The following is a 9,278-nucleotide window of genomic DNA, read 5'->3' as shown; positions in this document are numbered from 1 at the left end:
ATCAACATCATCAACAATCTGTGCCTCAAATTTTGCATTTACATCCCTCCAGCAAGAATCCCATGATTGTTCAATTTCATCTGTCACCTCTTGTGAAACACCATCTGGGAGTGTTGTAGATAAAATAAACATTCCTTTCTATTGAATATATTTTTCTGCCTCTAGAGCTTGCTTTAGGCTATACATATCAGTTCGTAGGCCTCTCACTCTTGTGTTTACAACACAACGACATAATGGGATCAAGGGAGCAATCTTTCGAGGATTGATTGCAAGAGATTCAATAACATCCTTCCCCTCGCCAATATCAAGTGTAGCAGGAAACTCTTGCTCAAACTCCTCATCCAGTTGTTATCCTCTTTCTTTCTCTTCTTAGAAGATTCCTCCACAATTATAGTAGTGTCTTCAAAGTCGTCCATCTCCTTATCCTCTTCAACTCCAATTTCAACCTCTTTTTGGAACTCTAAATTTGGTGTAGATTCCACTTGCAAACTTCTCTTGCTACTTGTCCTTCCACCTCACCTGCCTCCTCGTTCTCCTCTTCCACCTCTCCCCCTCCTCTCAGAAGTTTTTATTTTTACCTCCTACCAATGTGACAAAAATGCATCTAAAAAAAGAAGTCATCGCATGGCATAGAATAGACTTACAAGGTCAATTAAGTCCCAGCATTACTTCAATAGCATACAAAGAAAGCCCAAGAGGCTTCAAAATAGAAAATACCTGAAGCTTGATGGTGATGTTGCTAATCGAAGCTGCACTTGACGAGATGATGGGGCTTGAGGAGACTAGCTGGACAACAAAAGCATACAAGGAAAGTTATTAAGCATACAAGAACAAGTTATTAACCACAAAAGCGTACAATATCTCGAATATACTGTGTTGTGTCTCCTAAGGCCTCCTCGTCTCCTTGCCTCCCTCTCCTTGCCTTATTTTCGGGCTCTCATGAAAATTAAAGGCAAAGCACACCAGCAGACTCATTTCGAGCATAACATATGGCTCCAACAGACAAGCTGCACAGCAAACTAAAAATCGGGCTACAACATCGAGCGAGCGAGCTAGAGTACCGCGAAGGCTCTTAGAGGCTCATCATGCACCAACTTGATTGAGCCTCATGAGTAGCTACAATATGAACATGCAATGTGGGGGACTGGTTAGGGAATGCTTTCGGTGGTGGTCTTGTACTGGTCAGGGAATGCTTTCAATGGTGGTCTTCCTCGCGCACTTGGAGATTGTTCCAATTTGGCCATTCTCAACCTAGCCAGCAACACCCTATCAAGGACGTTGCCAGCGGTCCTCAGTAAACTGCCATCCCTCCGCGTCCTCATGATGCAAAACAACTCCCTAACTAGACACATAGCTTTCAATTTTTCTTCGCTGCTCCAAGTGCTTCATCTTTCCGACAATAAAATCTCAGGAAGTCTTCTGCAGAGAATTAATCTACCAGCCTTGCAGAATCCTAACCTTGCCTTGCACTTGAATGGTTCCGAAGTTCTCTACCTGGACAATTTGACAATTTTTGGAAAAGGCAAATTTTTATAGTACTTGTATATCTCTGGAACCATGGCATCCCTGGATTTGTCAGGGAATCGTCTAGACGGTGACATCCCTTCTGATTTAGGTTCTTTAATTGGCATCACCTACTTGAAACTATCTAGAAACATTTTTCGTGGTCCGATTCCTATAAGCCTCAGTAAATTGTCAAATCTATAGACTTTGGATTTGTCCAATAACACCTTGGATGGTGAGATCCCATGGAGTCTGGCTGTAATACACAAACTACCCAGTTTTGATGTCAGCAACAACCATCTTTCTGGACCAATCAGTTCAACACCTTTACCAAAGCTTCCTATAAGGGCAACCTTGACTTGTGCGGGTTTCCGTTGCCATCTTGTAAGAAAAGTGGGGATGCTAACACTACAATAACAAAGAGAATATTAATCAGCTAGAAAGTTTTGGTTCCGCTTGCAGCCTACTTGGTGGGTGTAACGTCGCTTGTAGTAGTCTCAATCACAGTTTGCTCCGGTGCATCCCCACAAGAGCTAGGATGGAGATTACCAGTCTTGCATAGTAAGCTCTTGAATTTAACAGAAGCACATCTTTGAGCTACAACAAATGGCTTCTGTGACAACAACATTATTGGAGAAAGAGGTTCCAGCATTGTATACAAGGGCATTTTGCCCGATGGTAAAGCTATTGCCGTAAAGACACTAAGAGTGCTGGAGCATGAACCCAAAATGTATAGAATCTTCACGGCAGAATGCCAATGCCAAACCTTGGGTAAGGTCCGGCATAGAAATTTGGTAAGGATACTTGGCAGTGTTGCGAATTCTACCACAAAGGCATTGATCTTAGAATTCATACCTAATGGGAACCTAGATAAGCACTTGCATGACAAGGCAACATGTGAGCTGGATTTCTTTAGGATCAAGACTTCTTCCCCAATTGATGTACATGGGAGGGACACAGAGAGGGTACAGAGGGAGGGAGGCGAGGTAGAGGGAGGGACGGAGGTGAATGGCAGAGCCTAAGGTCCAGCAATTCGTTGAAGTCCTAAAATCTTGTGGATAATGATTTCTTATTGTAGTAGCAGCACCATTGAGCGATTGTAAAAGATACTACAAAAATAGTCCCAAATCATTCAAGTTAGCAACAACATGAAATCTAGACTAGTATTTGTCGAACCCTCTCATTGGGAGGATCATGGTTTTTCACAAGGAAAGTGAGCAGCTGAGTATAGTTCTCCAAGTGGACGTTTCACGAGACAAAGGTTTTCATCTTGCTACAAGTGGTCTTCAATAGTACCATGAAAAGATAATAGTGCCATGAAATACTTAGCCTAGAAAACTTTCAACCATAACATTCACAAATCTGTATACTCCATCAACGAGATACATCTTCGATGACCTCTTATCATCCTAACGTAGGGTCACACATGGTTGTGGATTATTACATAGCCCTTGGAGTGTAGCTGAGTGGATACTTATTCGCTCTGCAATGTATATATGCTTGTGAACTTTAGTGGTTTTGCAACACAAGCAATGGCTTCTCGTGAACGACCAAAAACTTAAAGTAGAAAATCATAGACCTATCTGATCTATGTACCTAGCGAGGGAGGGAGTGAGGCGAGGGAGGGAGGCGAGCGAGCGAGGGAGGGAGAGAGGCAGAGTGAGGGAGGGAGGGAGGGAGAGAGGGAGAGAGGCAGAGCGAGGGAGGGAGGGAGAGAGGCAGAGCGAGGGAGCGAGGGAGCAAGGGAGCGAGGCGAGGGAGGGAGGGAGGGAGGGAGGGAGGGAGAGAGGCAGAGTGAGGGAGTGAGGGAGGGAGGAAGGGAGGGAGGGAGAGCGAGGGAGCGAGGCGAGGGAGGGAGGCGAGCGAGGGAGGGAGGGAGGGAGGGAGGCAGAGCGAGGGAGTGAGGGAGGGAGGTAGAGCGAGGGAGCGAGGGAGAGTGAGGGAGCGAGGGAGGGAGGGTCCTTAAGAAAATGAAAGCCCTTAAGAAAATAAAAGGCCAATAGACGAAAGGGGTCTATTGGCCTTTCTTATTCTTAAGGGATCTCATGAAAATTAAAGGCCAATAGACCCCTTTCATTGACGAAAGGCGTCTATTGGCCTTTCATTTTCTTAAGGGCTCTCATAAAAATTAAAGTTCACATTGATATTTGTAGAAATATGCATCCCTCTTCCATGATAAAGGTACATCAACTAAGCCTGTTGGCTCCGTGGTTGGCATGACGGTTCCACGAGCAGGTGTTTGCAGGCTCGATTCCGCTTGTCGACTGCGGAGAGGAAAGGTTTGCGCGTGTGGGGAAGCAAGGACACGATATAACCAAGTGGGGGTCTATTGTAACTAATAGCAAAGACCAGCCCACTTGGCTAGCCCGACGAAAAGTTCTGCGCATTGTTACCTGGAGGTCCTGAGTTCGATTCGGCAGTTGGCCCCCCTTTTTGGCAGTCCGGATAACTTTGGCGGTGCAGCCAAATCAAGTTGGCGGTTCTGCTAACTTAGCCCCAGCTAAGTTTAGCTAGTCATAACTAGCCAGTTAAGGGATTTTGGGGAGCTGACTTCACAGGTGTCTTCCCGCACTCGAACCAAGTTTTCGGAGCAAGCCCTAGGCGTTACTTTTGCTCCACGGCAATTCAGCAAGTGTTTTGGGAAGGAAAGGCTCTCAGGACCGTAGCTTCCGGGAGGAGATCTATGCTCTTCTTTTGAGCATCTGAAGGAGCCAAGCAGGTTTGTGAAGGTGAAGGACATTCAGTCCAACAGAGGTTCCAGTCAGTAAGTCAGTGGCAACTCCGAGAGATCAAGTGGGTACTTTGGTGATCCCGGTAGGGGACCAAACCGGGGAGCAAAGGAAAAGAGAAAAAAGTGAAAAAGTTTAAAGGGAAACTTTGCCCTCGTGAAACACCTTTATCATGGAAGAGGGATGCATATTTCTACAAATATCAATGTGAACTTTAATTTTTATGAGAGCCCTTAAGAAAATGAAAGGCCAATAGACCCCTTTTGTCGACCTTTGCTAGCAAGGGACCACCACATGTCCTAGACCAACCCAAGTACTTAACCTTGCCTCTTTATTAGCTAGCACTCCTTACCACACAAAAATTCATTTATTTTGTCATTTTTATTATTTCAAATCATTACAATCAATGCATTTATTTTATTCACCATGACGGGACGACATACTGGCTATAGAAATGCTACCAAACTATGATGTTAATAGGAACCATGACTTATAATGATTATCATATGAATTCGATTGCTAATGAGAATGTAGCAATGATGAGTGATCATTTAATTAAACATCATTACTGTGTGAGGTTGATAATTTTTCATAATTGTTTTTGAAAATTAAAAAAAATAGAGCCCAATAGATCCCTTTTATCGACATACAATTAAATATCTTTTTGATTAATATTCAATTAATGATAGAGGCCAATAGACCCCTTTTGGAGAAAATAATTTGTATTTATTGTTAATGGAAGATAGAGGCCAATAGACCCCTTCTAGAGAAAATAATTAAATATAGAGGCCAATAGACCCCTTTCGTCAATGAAAGGGGTCTATTAGCCTCTATATTTAATTAATGGTTCATGAAAGATAGAGGCCCATAGACTCCTTTCATCGACGAAAGGGATCTATTAGCCTCTACCTTTCATTTATAATTGATGAAAGATAGAGTCCAATAGACCCCTTTCATCGACAAAACAGTCTTTTGACAAAAGGGGTCTATGGGCCTCTATCTTTCATAAATAATTGATGAAAGATAGAGTCCAATAAACCCCTTTCATCGATGAGATAGTTTTTTGGCATATTTTTAACATCATAATTTATATTCAAAAGGTTAGAGATGTGCTGACCAACCATTCCTTGTTCACCACAATCTATCTATCAACTTTAAAATACTTATATCAAATTGTCGGAATGAATATGTAGCAATAATGAAATGTCATTGCTAGTGAGAATGGCTTGCAATAACTCCCATACGTGTCAAAGAAAGGTTGGGGATTAAAAGTTCTAAGAGTCCATGGTATTATAGTATTGTTGTTAACAAATAATGGCTAAAATTTACATCATGGTTCAGTACCATTGTCACACTTGTGCCAACTTTCACAAGACCTATCTTACAAAGTTGCAAGTATAAACAATGGGCAGTGTGTGCAAAGCATTTGTGAGCAACTTTTCTTGCGGCAGACTCTTGTTTCAAATGAGTTCTTGAAACGAACACTCTGCTCTTGATCTCACCCTTTGGACTTCATCTCATTGAGTTGCACAGCTCAACCATTCCGTTCTTATGGAATCTATCACAATTCAGAATGAGGATAGATCTTTGCATATGTTTGTTCGCACTTCCGTAGGTAGAGGAGTGTTGTCAGAGATGGTGCTTGCTAGCCATTTTCAATTCACACTTGGGTCCATATCTGTCCATCAGCACTTTGGTGATAATGGGTCTGATTTGACAATGGAGCTGTAATACGAAGTCCATGACGATGGATACAAAATGTTTCACCTTGATGCGCAGTTTGGTGATATTTTCATCGTGAAGGGAGAAAGATTCAAGCTTGATGACAATGAACTTCAGAAGACTCTAGTGCACGAAAACAAAAAAGATTTCTACTCTGTTTGCAACAAAAATGATGAGGCAAGGAAACATGATTCAGCTAGCAACATTGAGAATGACAAACAACATAGTGTCATTGAGATTATTATGCAACTACCTATAAAGAACAGATTGCATGAGGCCTATGAGAAGGTTGAAATGCACGTCACTATGGATGAGTTGCCTTCTACTTATGATGGTGATGTTTTCTTTAAGCTACCAGCTACTTCAATGAAACATCGCACAAAAGGTACGGAGTCAAAATTTGATGGTCATGTTTGGAGTGATCCTATTACAACAAATATAGTATTTCCTGGTGTGGTTCGTAGAAAGGAATGTGGAGGTCACCTCCGTTGTATAAATGCAACTTGTGGTTATAAAAAAAGAATTGGGATAGAGAATGAGACACAATGGGATGGGAGATTGATTAGAGTGGCCCCAGCAAATGTGTCAATTGAATCATATGGCTCCCTATCATGTATACATTGTGGTCAGCCACTAATTTGTTGGAGAGATGTTACTGTGAAATGTTACTCTGCATGCCAGAATGTAGAGATGGTGTGAATCTTACTCGTGCAATCATACACCATGGCCATCATAATCATCCCGTTGGAGATGGTTTGACTAGGAGAACAAAGGATGCCATTAAAACCAAAGTTTCTAAAATGGTGAGGGCTAGTGGTGCTGTATGCCCTAAAGGGATACAAAATATAATTGTCCAAGACATTATTATGGAAACTTTATTGTCTAAAAAAGTGCAAGATGGGATTAAGATGTTGGATGTTGAGCTACAAGATTTGCTAAAACAATGTGAACCTTTGCTCGACAAAAGAAGGTAATTACCATAATATTTGTTATTGCATTGGTTTATTAAATTATGTTATTGACAATGAATATTGACCAACTTTATGTCTGTGTATAGATTATCAAGATGGATTGAGGAGGGTCGACGCGACTCTCGACCTGTGTCAGATGGGCTAGATGGAATTTTATACTTGAAAAGACATTGTAGATATAATTATTTCCAAAGTGTAGTGTTTCCTGGACAATTGCAACATAGTTCATTCAGCAAGTGCCATGTATTTAAAATGTCTACCCAAGGTTCTGGTTCATGGGTTGATTTGGTAAATAAAATGAGACCTGGAGGAGAATTGGGTCATTGTTGGGTGTTGTTTGACTTTGTGAAGCGAATGAAAGATTGGACTACCATGGCTTGCCATGTGTATAATCCTTTTATCCAAGAGTTGCAAACAATTGCAACTTGTGACTTCAAGGTGGAAGATACTGACGCACAAATTCTATTTTGGGATACTCTCAACAAAGTAATGGTTTCAGAAGGTTTGACAATGCTGAATTCAAAGGGTTCATGCCAGATGAGGCCCAAGCCAACTGGAGAGCTGTACGTGCTACTTTCAATGGTGGCTCTGACAATATAATGGAAGGGAAAGAGCGTTCTTACCTTTTCCATTGGGAGCAAAGTCTTCATTCCCATGCAAAGGCATGTATAAAAGTTGGCAGCCAAGAGGAATTTAAAATCCGATGTAGACACTGGAAGGATGCCTCTACAGAGCAAGCTGCAGAAGTCGAAATGAGAAGCCTAAGGGCATGGTGGAATGCAGGCCATGCAAGTGATTCAGACTTGCCATGACTTGAAACTTGGTTTGCATGGTGGCATGCTAGGATTTCCCATTGGGGCCACTACATTATAGAGGTTGGTTTTGTATTTCTCTTGAATTTTTTTAAATTATGTTAATGATTTAATTTTGCCATTACAATATCTCTGCAATGCTTGGTTTGCAGAGTATGTTAGATAACGAAGTACTTGATACCTCGAACAAATCTAGCAAAGTCTATTCATGGTAGTTGGAGGGCTGGATTGAACCATGTCAAATATGTTGGTCTCTACAATGCCTCTATTAGTGACCTCTCAAATGCAATTTTACAAAGCTCTAGATACACATCTTTTTTGAAGGGCTAGTTTATCGGAAGTGGGCCGAGTCTAGAGACCTTTAAAAAAAGATCTTCAAAATCTCGGATTGACATTAATGCCAAAACAGTTGTTGATCTAACAAGTAATGTTGCAAAGGAAATGGGTGTTGTATGTGAAGTATGTTTTAATGATGACTGGGTGAAGGAAAAGGCCAAAGTCAAGGCCTTCAAATATATGTGAGGATGATAGTCACCGCCCTAAGTACAGTTATGCAAATAACAAAAGATACTCCATGTCTCCAAAATCTAGTTCTAAATTTGCAACAGAGAGTTTTGAGGATGATGATTCCAAGAGTGTACAAGAATATGAAGTGCATTATGCAAATTGGGCATTGCGAAGAGTTCCTGTAACAAGCCAAGTCCGTTGCCAGGCTTGGCTTGGACAAGGAGAAAAATGTAACAAGCTTGTCACTATAAAGGATCGTGAAAATTGACGTGGAGTTGTTGCACCATCATTCTTTGGGAGGATTCAAACACCAATTGGAGTGCAGTCCCAAATGATTTGGTTTTGTGGAAATGATGTAACCCACACGTGGAAGCCATCAACTAGCATTACAGGTATTCTAGGACCATCACCAGGAAGATGGAAGGTTCAATCAGGAACATCCTTGACCAAGTGTAGAGATTGCCAGGTTGACAAGCTCGGGGTTTGTCATATTAGGAGTGCCAACTCCGATGGTGGGTGCAAGTTGTGCTTCACCAATTCAAGCCCATGATGAAACAATAGTATTGCATGAAGATCGACTTCGGTGTCGAGATGGCGAAACAAAATCTCCAAAGAAATGGAAGATAGAATTCAGAGGTCATTGGTCATGAAATGCATTGTTAAGGACGCAACAGTCGTGAAGGCCATGGAGCATGCTGAGTTCATTGTTTCTACAGAAGGATCAGTGCAAAAAGGTATTGAATACAAGGTTGACATTTCTCCATTTCCTTATTGCATTTGTGAAGACTTCATTGGACGATCATGCAAATTGGATGCCTATATTCCATGCAAACATATTTATTACATCTTCCTTTCATACCTTGGATTGGATAGCAGAAATAATATGTTTGTTCACCAAGCCACTTTGAGTAAAAAAGAGATATTCTAGGCATTGTCCCGCATGCCTTGAGGTTTAGTTTTTGGAGACTATACTTTCACGATGGTCAACAGAAAATGGAAGGGCTATTATAATAATCCTTTTTCCATGAGGATTT

Source organism: Dipteris shenzhenensis, chromosome 17, assembly GCF_047967505.1.
Source record: "Dipteris shenzhenensis isolate YYH24624 ecotype China chromosome 17, Dip_SZ_1.0, whole genome shotgun sequence".
NCBI classification, from domain to species: domain Eukaryota; kingdom Viridiplantae; phylum Streptophyta; class Polypodiopsida; order Gleicheniales; family Dipteridaceae; genus Dipteris; species Dipteris shenzhenensis.
This window is presented reverse-complemented; position numbering follows the sequence as displayed.